This window comes from Argiope bruennichi, chromosome 8 (assembly GCF_947563725.1).
Source record: "Argiope bruennichi chromosome 8, qqArgBrue1.1, whole genome shotgun sequence".
Taxonomy (NCBI): Eukaryota; Metazoa; Arthropoda; class Arachnida; order Araneae; family Araneidae; genus Argiope; species Argiope bruennichi.
In genome coordinates, this window is record NC_079158.1 from 115,888,233 (window position 1) to 115,901,140 (window position 12,908).

Here is a 12,908-nt window from a genome sequence, read left to right on the forward strand (position 1 = left end):
AAAATATGTTGAAACCTGTTCTTCAACCAAAGATACGTGTTCTTCAACCTGACTACTTGTAATTGTTTTGCTTATTTCTTATCTTTCCGATAATGAAATTAAAGTGTTAATTATTTCTGAGGAACGAGTTGAATGAATAGTTTGACAATATTTCGCCCTTTAACGAAAAATATTTCACTTATCTATTACCGTTAATTTATTATCTATTACCGTTAATTTATTTTAAATACGTAAATCCTGCAAAACAGCACTTACTGAATGAGATCATTTATACTGCAAATGGCTCTCCTTTGCTTTATTGAGGAAAAAGTGGATATATTTTCTGACACCTGTTTGCAAAGAGGTAGCAAATCGATACGATTTACATCTGAGTTTTAGTTATTCGTCATCGCATAAAATAAATTTTTTGTTCTGCCTAAAAGCTTACTTTCTATATAAAAAAATTAATAAAGGAACTGATATTAATATATATTTTATGTTGGAAATTTATAAATATGACAGGTTTGTGTAGAAAAATTAAAAATGTTATTTAGAATCCGGGAGACCTAAATGTTAAATTATAGATATACTATTTTTAATGCCGATTAACATCCGAATTTCTATAGTTTTCAGCTTGAAATTTCATGACGTATCTTCCTACACCTTTTCATAATCTTCATTGTGTATGTTTACATTTTCTTAAAGATGATTAATATATGTAATCTTTCCTTTTTAGAATTTTTTTATATCTTTATTTTATTTTTCAAATAATTTTTCATTTGAAAAATCATAATCTATTTGTTATGTTTCTATTTCATTATGTAAGAATCAATCATGTAATATTGTTTTAACGAAATTAGCTTTAATTTTATGCTTCTTTCTGCATATATTTTTAAATTTGAAATTTGATTTTGTGTTTTTATATTTCACCACGTGTGATTCCTATATGTAATCTATACTTATATATAAAGCTCAATGTGTGTGTGTGTGTGTTGGCGCTCTACAGAAAAGACCATTTGACATACAGCTACCAAATTTGGTACATTTATACCTTGGAGGTCGGGAATGTGCATCTGGGGTTCCTTTTTTTTGAATTTTTAATTAGAATTTTAATTAATAATTAAAAACTAACTTTCCCGCCAAAAATCTTTTCATTTTCCCCACCTCCAAATGTATAAGGATTCAGTTTTTTTTTCTCAACAGTAATGTGGCTAGGCTTAAGATTTTTCGGCTGATTATTTCAAACGATTCTGTTTATTTTCTTAATGTTTGATGCATTTAAAATTAAACATTGTTAATGAATCGATCTGGTCATGATGAATCTGAGAAAATTTTGTTGACAAATTCTTGAAATATTTTATAAATTAAGAAAGATATTCTTTAGTGCCTTTAAAGTTTAAACGCTCAGTGACTGTTTTCAGTAATCATATTACAAAAAAATACTTTGTTTCAGTTAAAAATATTATTATATTAATTGCAGATTAATCCTTTTCACTTTAATTTAAAATATAAATTCTACGGGAGCTAACAGAAAATGAGAGAGATCCATATTACGTTATGACTGAAGGCGTTTATAATATTATGAGTGAATAATATGACTATCAAAATTTGAAGTTTTAAAATATTTTGATGAAGAAGCTATTAAGGTAGAAGTTGCATAAAATATTTAATTATTAAAATATTAACGAACATTAAGATTGGCGAACCGGCTGGTTGCCAAAGGCGGCTAGTATTTTATAATAAAATTATTTTTCATTTCATATATTATCTTTTGATATATTTTTTGGACTTGATAAATTATTTCGCTTTCTGTTTGTCATTCATCATGCATGATATATCACATTTATTTCATTTTGTATGTTTAATCTATTCAATATTATTTTAATAAAAGTTCTTACATTTCTTTTACGTTTTATTTTTTATTTTGCTGACACAGAAAATATGCTTGATTTCATAAAATGAGAAAAAAAATTGCGTTTAGTAAACATATGTCAATTTTGGAAGAAAGATTGTTTGTACGGAGCGAAGAAATCTATTGGTAAAAAGTAGAATACAAGCAAACGAATCCATCATTCATTTGGGATGAAATAATCCATTTTACTACTAAATCTGCATACTTCAATTTTACACGCTACAAATTAAAAAGAAATTTGCCATTAATTAACATTCTCAGCAATTTCAATGTATTTTTTTTTTCTCCAAACAATATTACAATGATTTCCAATAATGTAGTTTAAAAAACTGAAAATCTAATTAATATTAAGAGAAAAATTAATTCTTCAGACACTTTTCGGATAATTTAATTAGTCTTCTATTTAATAAAAACTCCAATTAGATGTTTTTATTCTTATATTTAGTTTAACATATGTATACTGACATTTACTAAGCTTTAGTAACAGGAATAATAGGAATTTGTAGGAATGTATTTGCATTCCTACAAAAATCATTCAACGATATTCATTCATTCATTGATTTTTTCCAGAATAAAATTTTTTGCCTGGAGTTGAATCACTAAACTACTTGAATTGTCAGTAATTAGTTCAGTTTGTAACGAATGATACATCAAAACAGGAAAAAAGTCCTAAAGCAATGCCATGCTCAGTTAGGTGTTTTAGTTCCTGTTCCTTTAATTGTTTTTTTTCCACTACTATTGTAAGAAATGTCCTTGGAGTTGCTTCAAATAAACATAGTAGATTTTTTTTTTAAATGCATCCTAATGTTATCTTATTTAAAAATATACTATATTTTTAAAAGTTTATTTAAAAAGGTGAAGTATTTCTAGAAATTAAAAAGTTTACGAAACAATAAGATGCTGCTTTGCAAACAAATTTTATTTTCACTTTCTTTTTATTTTATAAATTGCCGTGATTAGTTATTTCGTTTCAAACATCAAAACCAATAAACAAATTGAGATCTTTTTAATTTTTTCCCGCTAAACTAAAGATTAATAATGCAAAAATGAACAATATAAACAAAGAATTGAAAAACGAGCAAACGTTTAGTTACTTTTAGTACAGTGAGATAGAGTGATTTCACCATTCCTCGGGGAAAAAAGATAACGCACGAAAGGAATAATAATAATAAAAAAAAAAACATTAAGAAAAGTCACTTGATTTTATTGATTTTTTTGTTTATCATTGGACTAAAAAAGGAAAAGCAATATTGGTAATTGTACCTAAAAATTTTGAAGATAATAAATGGAATAAATTTGATAGCAGCATTTAAATTATTAAAATAGTATCGCATTAAAAAATTATTTCCACTTTTTTCAATTTAAAATTCGTAGATATAAATGGCATTATAAAATCTAAGTTATGAAATTTCAATTTTTTATTTCTTAAATTTACTATTTAAGGTCTCTCTCAGCACGCAGTCAAAACTTTAGCTTATTTCAAACTGAAATCCTCTTTCCAATAGTTGATACAAAAATTGTTAAAATCAAACATATGTACGAACCAAACAACGCTCAAATTTGCGTAATTGTCGAATCGACATTGCCAAACTGCAATAGTATAAGAGAAATTTCAGTTGAATGTTGAATCCATCAATTGATAGTTAAATCACAGAATCAAATACAATGTTTTTTTTTTTTTCTAATTTTACAATCTTAGTGTTTAATTAGTTATATTTATGTTCTTTTTCTGAGAAATACGCTGGCTATCTTGAATAAACCTGTTATTTGCAGAATTCATTTTTAATAATCTTCCACGCGGTGCGTAAAGTAAAGTGAGGACGTGTACAAATGGTGGCATAATAAATTTTGTGAAAAAATTATTTTAAAATAAGTAAGATTTCATTTTTATTACATAAAAAACGTTTAACAGTTCATTGCTGAATGTTGCATTGTTATTGAAAATTTACAAATTATAAAATAAGTATTGCAAAAGAATTAAATGCAAATATTGATGTTATAGCTGGTACAATTCGGAAAAAAATTCCCAAAACAAACGTATAGGTTTTACATTATTTGGCCGATCAAATTTACCGTAGAAATTAATTTTAAAAAATCTAGTAACATATTTTTTTTTTAAACTTATAAGCATCACATTGTCTCACGAACTAGTAATCACTAACTGCTTTCATATTTCCAACATTCTATTTACTTTATTGCAACAATAGGGGAGTACGCGTTACACAAAAATATTATAAGGAAATCTCGTGATATAAGAGGAGTATAATGAATACCTGATACATTGGGGAAAATAATCAACTCATTCTATAAAAAGCAATACATTGTACACGGAATAACATTTATGTCAAAGGATAGAGATTGATTTTTTTTAAATTTATATTAAACTTACTTCTATCATGGTGAAAACATATCAAAAAGTATTAATTTAACAATTCTTCATTTTTATATTCTAATCTTTGGTATATTTTTCATTATTTAAAATTAAGCTACGCCATTTCAATATTGCAAATGCTATTCCTAAAATAAGTGCCAGTTTAAATTTTAATTGTCTTATTCAGACTATTCTTGATAATTCACCCAATTTTATACTTATAATTGGAGGAATATACATTTAATACCAGCTTTAATGAGTTTCTTATAATTCAAACTAAGGCAACAATTCCTTCGTATCTACGACGTTTAATAATCTCAAATACAGTCATTAAAAAACAAGCGGGTAAATATTTTTTTCTCTTCACTCAGTGCATGGTATGTACAAGCATTCTATTGTTGCCATATCTTTATATCGTTTAAGAATTTCCTCAATCGATACAGTCCTTGCCTTTTTGTCATAACGCAGCACTTCTGGAGCAAACTTCCTAGTTCGTTTGCAAAATCTTTTTTTGTAACTATCGGGAATCCGATTCCACAAGTCCTTAAAAAGTTTCAAGTAATCGAAATCTTCCACTGACTCCGACAGTTTTTGCTGCACTATATAAAACAAGCAATGTTCAAAACATTCAGGAGTTAATCTGTCCCACATCTGGTTTACCACATCTAGGAAAAGCGTTTGTAAAGGCCAATCAATATAGAAACAGAGCAGATCTTTTGTTTTTGATTCAAAACGGAAATGGTCTGGATTGTGAAAAATCTCATCACGTTCAGTCTCATCACTTAAATAGTAACATTCAAGCAAATCATGAGTATGTGCATAGTAAGGCCACAAACTATGTATGAATCTTCTTTTATCATATTTGTTCAACACACTGTAAAATGACCTTATTCTTATGCGTCCACTACTACTTAAGCGTCCAGAAGTTATTAATTCCTGGTGGGCAAAACTTAAGTATTCTGGCATCCATTGTGTCCAAGGTGAAGCAGCATTTTCTCTAAGCCCTTTCGTCCACATTCTGACAACTAGATCAGAGTCGATGAGAGAAATGTTGTTCCTTTCTTTTGTTGTCATACTTTCCCATAATTGCAAAATATCTTGCTCATAAAAATACATAGCAGCTAATGCAAAACGTACTCTCTTATTGATGCTTTCGTTTTGAATGAGTTGCTTTGAAGTTTTGGTTCTGTCAATTGTTACTTCCCTTTTCCAACATAAGTTATTCATGATATGTCTCTTCTCAATGTGTTTGATGATATGATAATGGTCTCTAACCCAAAAATGAACTTCGCCAACTATTGGTCGAAAGATAAAAATGACTCGGTTCACGGGTGATTCTGGAAGATATGTGAATAATTTCATTTCAATTTCTTTTATTCTTTCTTTTTGACTTTTACTAATACGAAATGAATCACTATATGTGAATATGTCACCCAGTTTTATGAATTCGTCCAAGAAGTGGATAATGTCATCATTAAAGACAGCTAATGCCACTTTAACTTCAGTTAAACTCTGTAAAGATGGTACGGTATTCAAAGCCATGATATGCTTTCCTTCGTATCAGTAGCAGATTTAAGTTAGTCTATTTCTATACCAAGATGAGAATAAAAAATTACTTTGTAGAAGGGACTTTAATTGAGTAGACTGTTTACAAAAAATGCGACTTCATGGTTTCATGATTTTAGGAAGGTTGACAGATTTTTATGATTCCAGATATTTCCATTGTAACAGCCTGAAAAGAAAAAAAAATAACAATAAATATATAAATACATAAGTAGAAATTGTAAAATCCATTGAAGTCTATAAAAGGTAATTTATTTAGTTTAACGTCAAATTAATCTCTAATGATAATAAAGAATTCAGGCGTTCTGTAAGGCAGCCAATTTTGGATATAATGCGACAGTATCTTTTAGATATTGGACAATGGAAATGTGGAGCCGTTACTATTGTTTCAGACATTTCAATTTCCACATCATAAATTGAAGAGCGATAAAAATTTGGTCAAGTGTTTGGAGATTGTTTTGGAAAATATTATAGCATAAATATTATTTTTAGACCTTTTTAACATCGCCTGTTGTCGGAAGATATTTTCTAAATTTATGCACAGTTGTAACATTACTTTTCATCCCTGCATTAAAACTCACATTTTTTCTGTGAAAATTCTAAAAATCTATTACGTATTTCATAATCCTTGAAGAAAGAGTATTGAATTATATAATTTGGTATCAATTACAATATTTTGAGCATTTATGATTATTTTGATATTTTGGCACCAATTTCTATTGATTCTCACATGTGAAGCACGATGGGCTTTACAAATCATGAATAGCATCTTTTATTTGATGTTCAGATTTATAAGGGTGTTATCGAGCGAATTAAGAGAAAACTGAATTGTGTCCAGCAGGAGGGGGATTGTGGTGCTTTTATCTATTGAGGTATAACTTCGTCATTCACATACTTTTCTTTGGCAAATCTGAAAGGAATTTACAGCTTTATATAAAGGATTTAAACTGTTTATTTCATATTATTAAAATGCAACAAGCTGATTTAGAAATTAAAAGGTTATGCTATTTATAGATAAAAAATGGGTAAGATTCTTTTCGAAATAAACAACTTAATTTCATTTTCTATTTTTGTTCTACTAAAGGTTTTTTGTTATCTGTAAATAAAGACATGCAAAATAATATTTGGATATCTATTTGTTATTCTCTTTTATTAGTAGCCATTCTTTGGAAAGGAAAAAACACGGATAATTTCTAAAATTAGCATTTTCATACATTTTGTCAAATATTATTGATTTTTAAGTGAGAAATACAATGGACTTTGAAGGCCATGAACTGCACATCTTATTTCATGTTCATCTTATTTGGATGATTTTTATCGAACGCAATGGATGTGAGTGAAGTGGGGAAGGGGATTGCAATTATTTTATCTATTAAATCAGAAGTTCCTAATTTGTATAATTTTCTATGACAAAATTCGAAGGAATTTATATCAAATGCTCTTTATATTATTCATATGCTATAAACTTTTTATTTGGTTTTATAAGTCAAATAAATACAGTATTTACGGGAAAATTGCTTTTCTTAAAAATTAAAATGTGTTGACTTATTTTCTGCAGCACTGTTAATTTCAGTTTTGCTAAACGGCCGTTGTTGAAATGTGACTTTATTTAACAGGACTGCCATAAATAAGCTCATGCAGATAATAAATGACGATGCGTATGGCTGCGAAATTAACATGGCAGAGATTACTATCACGTTTAAATGCCTGAAAAATATTTACATATGTAATGACCATCCAGTTATGCATAAAATATTCAGTTGACATATTCTAAAATGTTGATGATTTTGTATTAAACGTGAAGGAATATTTAAGAAAGCGTTAATGCTTACAATGCTATGAGCATAAAAAAATAATTTAAACTATTCATAAACAATAATAATATTATTATAGTTTATAATTATTAAACTACATTATTTTTACGCTTTTATTTTAAAATTACTATCAAAGTAACAACTCACTAAGATTGTTCAAAATACTTAAAGTGTAAAAATACCTTTATTGTTCAGTATTCACTTATCGTGATATTAATAAATTACTAACACTAAGTATCATTTTTGAAAATAAAAAATGCCGTCCCTCTACTTCTTCTTCCTCTTTTTTTTTTTTTTTTTTTTTTTTTTTGCATGAGGATACAAAATGATTAAATTTTGAGGATACAAATTATTGTTAAATCAAAATAAACCCGGTTTATACTACATGTAAATGCAATTGTATTTAAAGATTATTTAGTATTTAATGCATTTCTTGTAATATAGAACAATAACTTATATAATGCTGATTACTCATGAGCAAATACTTTATAATTTGCATAATATATACTTGAGATATCATTTTAAGTTGTGTATATGTGTATATTATTTAAACTAAGGTATATATGTAAGAATTTTAAAAGTTTAGCACCTCTTTTTCCCCTTGAGCAGAGAGCACCCCCTTGAGGCGTTTTTCAGAAGACAAGCAGTTGAACGGCAGACCTGCATCCTGAGGTCGACTTTTTCCCTATGCGCAACCCTTGCGTTATCGTCGAATGCTTTCGGCAGGAAACGGTGGAATCCCTCCACCATACTGTTTTCTTTAACCTTATTTTCTATGTGTGCCTGTAATAATAAGTGTTTATAAATTTTGTAGTGTATATTAACACTCTGTTTAATATCCACACTGTTTTTGTGGATATTAAAAATAGTGTGTTTAAAACCGGGCAGTTCCTTAGAAAATCACAACACACCCACTATAAAGGTTTATTTCCCGCAATAACATATATATTAGAAAGAAACATATTTACTTAATTAATTTAGCACGAATATATTTGGGAAAGAGAAAAGTGCAACCCAAAAATATCAACGGACAAAAATAATGTCATATCTAATGTAAAATATCGTATAATTAAAAAAAAAAAACTTTTATTTTACTGTTTCACTAGTCTTTAAGCTGCGTGTCTTTATACTGCTAAAACGTTCGTGTATAGATCATAGATATCATACATATTTTATCGTGAGGATCTTCCTTTCAAATTTATGTATGAAAAGTTAAAATTTCCCTATATTAATATAAATTTCATAATATGAATACTGAATTTTTAGGTATGAGATAGGGTCTATTTTTATAACTATATTATGTTTGTTAAATGATTTATTTTATATGTATATGAATTATTTATTTCATTATCGGAAATTCTTATGTTTTGGATATATTTAATTTCAAAAAATAAGAAATTTACCAGCTGTTAAATTCTATTATTAATTTATGTACTATTAATTGGCCGAAATATACGACTAAATAACCCTGTTACCTTGTAACAATTAGTATTGTCTCTACTTCTGCTTCTCTAATAATTAAGTGTAGGTGTATTTTTTCAGAATAGAATTTCCCTTTTTTAAGTTTCTTTCTGCAGTTTGTTGATTTTCATTTCAGAACTATATTCAACATACGTTGACTGTGAATGAATGATTTCGAGAGTTGATAGGATTTCTAAACTTATATTTTAAAATCGCCGTCTTTGACGACTTGCTAGTTTTCATAAATGTTGTTGAAAATCTCAACTGTTAAATTTATTTAATTTAAAAAAATAAGTAATTTAACAGCTGTTAAATTCTGTTATTAATTTATATATTATGAATTAGCCGAAATATACGACGAAATAACACTGTTACTTTGTAATAATTCGAATTGTCTCTATTTATAATAATTAAGTACAGGTGTATTTGTTTTAGAATAGAATTTGACTGTTTCAAATTTCTTTTTACAGTTTCTTGATTTTCATTTCAGAACTATATTTAACATACTTTGACATTAAATTAATAATTCAAAGAGTTGATAGGATTTCTAAACTTATATTTTAACGATAGTCTTTGACGACTTGCTGGTTCGAAGAGAATAATGATTACTGAAATTCTCAACTGTTTCGTGGACAAATCATTCTTAAATTCTAAATTTTCACATCTGTCTCTCTCTTTATGTATATAAATATAACTCACATTATTACAAAAGCCTTACACTTTCACACTTTGCACTTATTAGTTTTCTATTTTTCTTTCTATATCTTTATACACTCATTTAAAACAGGAAAAAGTAGAAATATTTTTAAATGGGGGAACTTTAAAAATGTTCCAACATTAATTGATTCTAAAGCTAAAACTTATTTGTGAATACAAAAAAGATATCAAAAAATATATTACAAATATACCTAATAATGAAAACTAATCAACATACAAAAATAATCCTAATCTTCATATCCTGGTAACAATGGTAAAATTAAAGCCGAGATGAAATACTAGAAGCAACATTAAAAAGACGGTTTTGAGTTTTTTTTTTTTTTCTCAAAAATGAAATATATTTTTGCAAAATATGTTTACAATATTTCCATAAAAGTTATTAAATGTAGAAAGTGAAATTATATGGTAAAAAATTAAAAGCATTAAGAAGATAAATATTTTTAATTTTATTTCTCATTAAAACTTTTTTTATATTTCAAAATTTTAGAAAGTTATATTGAAAAATGTCAATATTTCGATTAATTTTCAACTATCTAATTAAACAATAAAAAAATAGACACAAAAATCACATTTTTACTATCCAAATTATATATTTTCGAAATTTGGTAGGTATAAGTCAAACGGTCGAGTTTGTACAGCATCAGCACGTACAAAGACAGAAGCACTTTGATTATGTTTAAGTACCAAAATTTAGTTAAAATACCAATACATTTTTCCACCAAATATTCTTACCAATAGATAATATGTTTTTAGCAAATCTAGACTAATCAGTCTCTAGTCCGTTTTTCCAATGAGTTCCGAAGGATTTATTGGACATGTAAGATTCTTATGGAAATGTCCGGTACTGAAGAGTCCTAATTACATCATGTTAAGGGGCAGCTGCTGTATTATTGTACTCCTCATTACAGTACAATATTTTGATAATTTCAAAAATAAAATGAAGTTTTAAGGTTAGTTTGAATTTCGATTTTTTATGGGCGGCATCATCTGCTTCTCATTTCAATGAATATAAACAATTATTCGAAAAGAGAAATTATGAAATACAATCTAAACTAGATAATGGAAAATAAAGTTTAAAAAGTTCACATTGCTTAGTATGTCAAAAATTATAAAATAAGTCCCTGTGAAAGATGTTGATGTCAAAACAATTGGCTCGAAAAAGTGCATGCACTTAGAGCAAAAAAACAACAATAATAAATGCTACATTAACAGATTTTACAGCATTTTAGTTTGTATAAAAAATTATTCTAAACATGAATTAGAAATTAAAATATTTTTTAATGTATTTAAACTTTGATACTAATCAAGAATAAAGAAAAAAAAAGAAGCAAAATATTTCATACCATAAAAATGTAACTAATTCGGAATTTTTTATTGTTTTACATAATTAATATTTTATGAATAAAATCATAAAATATTATGATTTTACGCATCAATGGAAAAGCAGATAATTACTTTATTTTTTTACTTTATTAAATTTTCCAGGTTTAGAATTTCATTTTTGAAGCCTGGGAATTCTTTTCTGACATGCAAGGGATACTAAATTTTCGTTTTAAGTAGTCACATCTTCAGACATTTCTGACATGAATAAACCATTTTAATTTTTGAATCTTTTTAACTTAAATGTATACAAATATGATTTCAATAGATCGCTATCCGTAAAGAGAATTAAAAATAATTTCTTTTTCCTTCAAAATTTCAAAATCCTAACAGAACATTTTAAAATCAACTAATGAACAAAATATAAGATCTGGTAATGCTTGTGAGTTTGAAATTTTTAATGCAATCAAAAATATTTAAATTTTAAACCAGAACCATAATAACGAAAGAAAAAGAAGAAGAAATGACTATATCTCATATCATGAAAATGAAACGAATTATTTTATTGTTTAGTATAAATAATATTTTATCAAACAACTAATCGCTTAAAAGAGTGTATGTGAAAGATTATAGATACATTCTAAAATTGATAAATGTACAGTTATCAAGAAAATAAAATGTTTATAATAAGGTTAATGAATTACTGGCAATAATTTAAAAAAAATACTTAATAATAGCAGAATAAAATAGTTTGAATATGTCAGCTAATGCAGACTTTTTAAATTGTTTTAAATTTTATATTGGAAACGATAGCATTGTTCGTTTTATACTTCAAACCTGCTTTATAACTTGTTGCTTTGGTAGCGTTACCTGTTGCTCCATTTCCTGAATAACGACGTGCGCTTCAGATTTCATGATTTTCAAAATAATATTAGTGACTTTGTTGTCTTCAAGGAAATGATCGTCCAAAAAGGACTATACATCATACTCGTAATAATTTACCAAAGCGTAATCTAGAGTCAGAAAATATTAAGACAAAAATACTCACAAAACGTTGAACCTGTAACCCAGTTGAAGTCGAGCTGCGAATGAATGGCGTCCTCCTTCTCCGTTGCTATGGGCAACAAACAATGGCGAAGAAGGGAAATTTAGCCGGAGAGAACATGAGTAAAAAATTCAACTATATTAAAATAGTCAAGAAACGAAGCAAAAGGAATGCGAAAGTATCTTTTTTCATTCGAAAATATCGTGTGCCTGATTTCACATGAGAAATTTAAAACATCCAATGATATGACGAGAAAATTTATTGAAACCAAACACACTGATCGATTTGCGGATTCCACACATGGAGGATCACGAAGTCGTGGGTGGATCAGATAGTAGTTACAGTTACTGTAGGAGAACGAGACGCCATCTAATATTCGAAATTGAAACATCTGCAAATTTTTTGCTTTTAATTCCATTGTAAATAAATTACTTAATGCTCAAAATCTAATACATATGCAAATCATAACAAAATCATATAATGATTTTTTTTTGTAATTTATGATGAATAAACTACTAATATAAAATTTATAAATATAAAAATGAATTTTTTTTTGTAATTCTAATATTTTAGAAGAAGATCAAGATAATGAATCGACGATGAATAATCAAGGAATATCATTTGTGGTAGACCATTCGCCATTTTAATTCTCTTTGAAAGCCAGAGAAATTCAGCTCACTGCAATGGCGATATCGTTTTAATTCCTAATAACATATTTTTTGTAAT

At 27.2% G+C, this 12,908-nt stretch overlaps 1 long non-coding RNA gene across 1 annotated transcript; it reads right to left on the reverse strand.

Annotated features, from left to right (window-relative positions):
- Positions 1-5,912: 5,912 nt before the first annotated feature.
- Positions 5,913-12,276, reverse strand: LOC129980845 (uncharacterized). Its single transcript, XR_008785257.1, has 3 exons — positions 12,186-12,276; positions 8,229-8,422; positions 5,913-5,994 (listed from the first exon to the last, which is right to left on the reverse strand). It is a non-coding gene; the product is annotated as an uncharacterized LOC129980845 (long non-coding RNA).
- Positions 12,277-12,908: the final 632 nt, after the last annotated feature.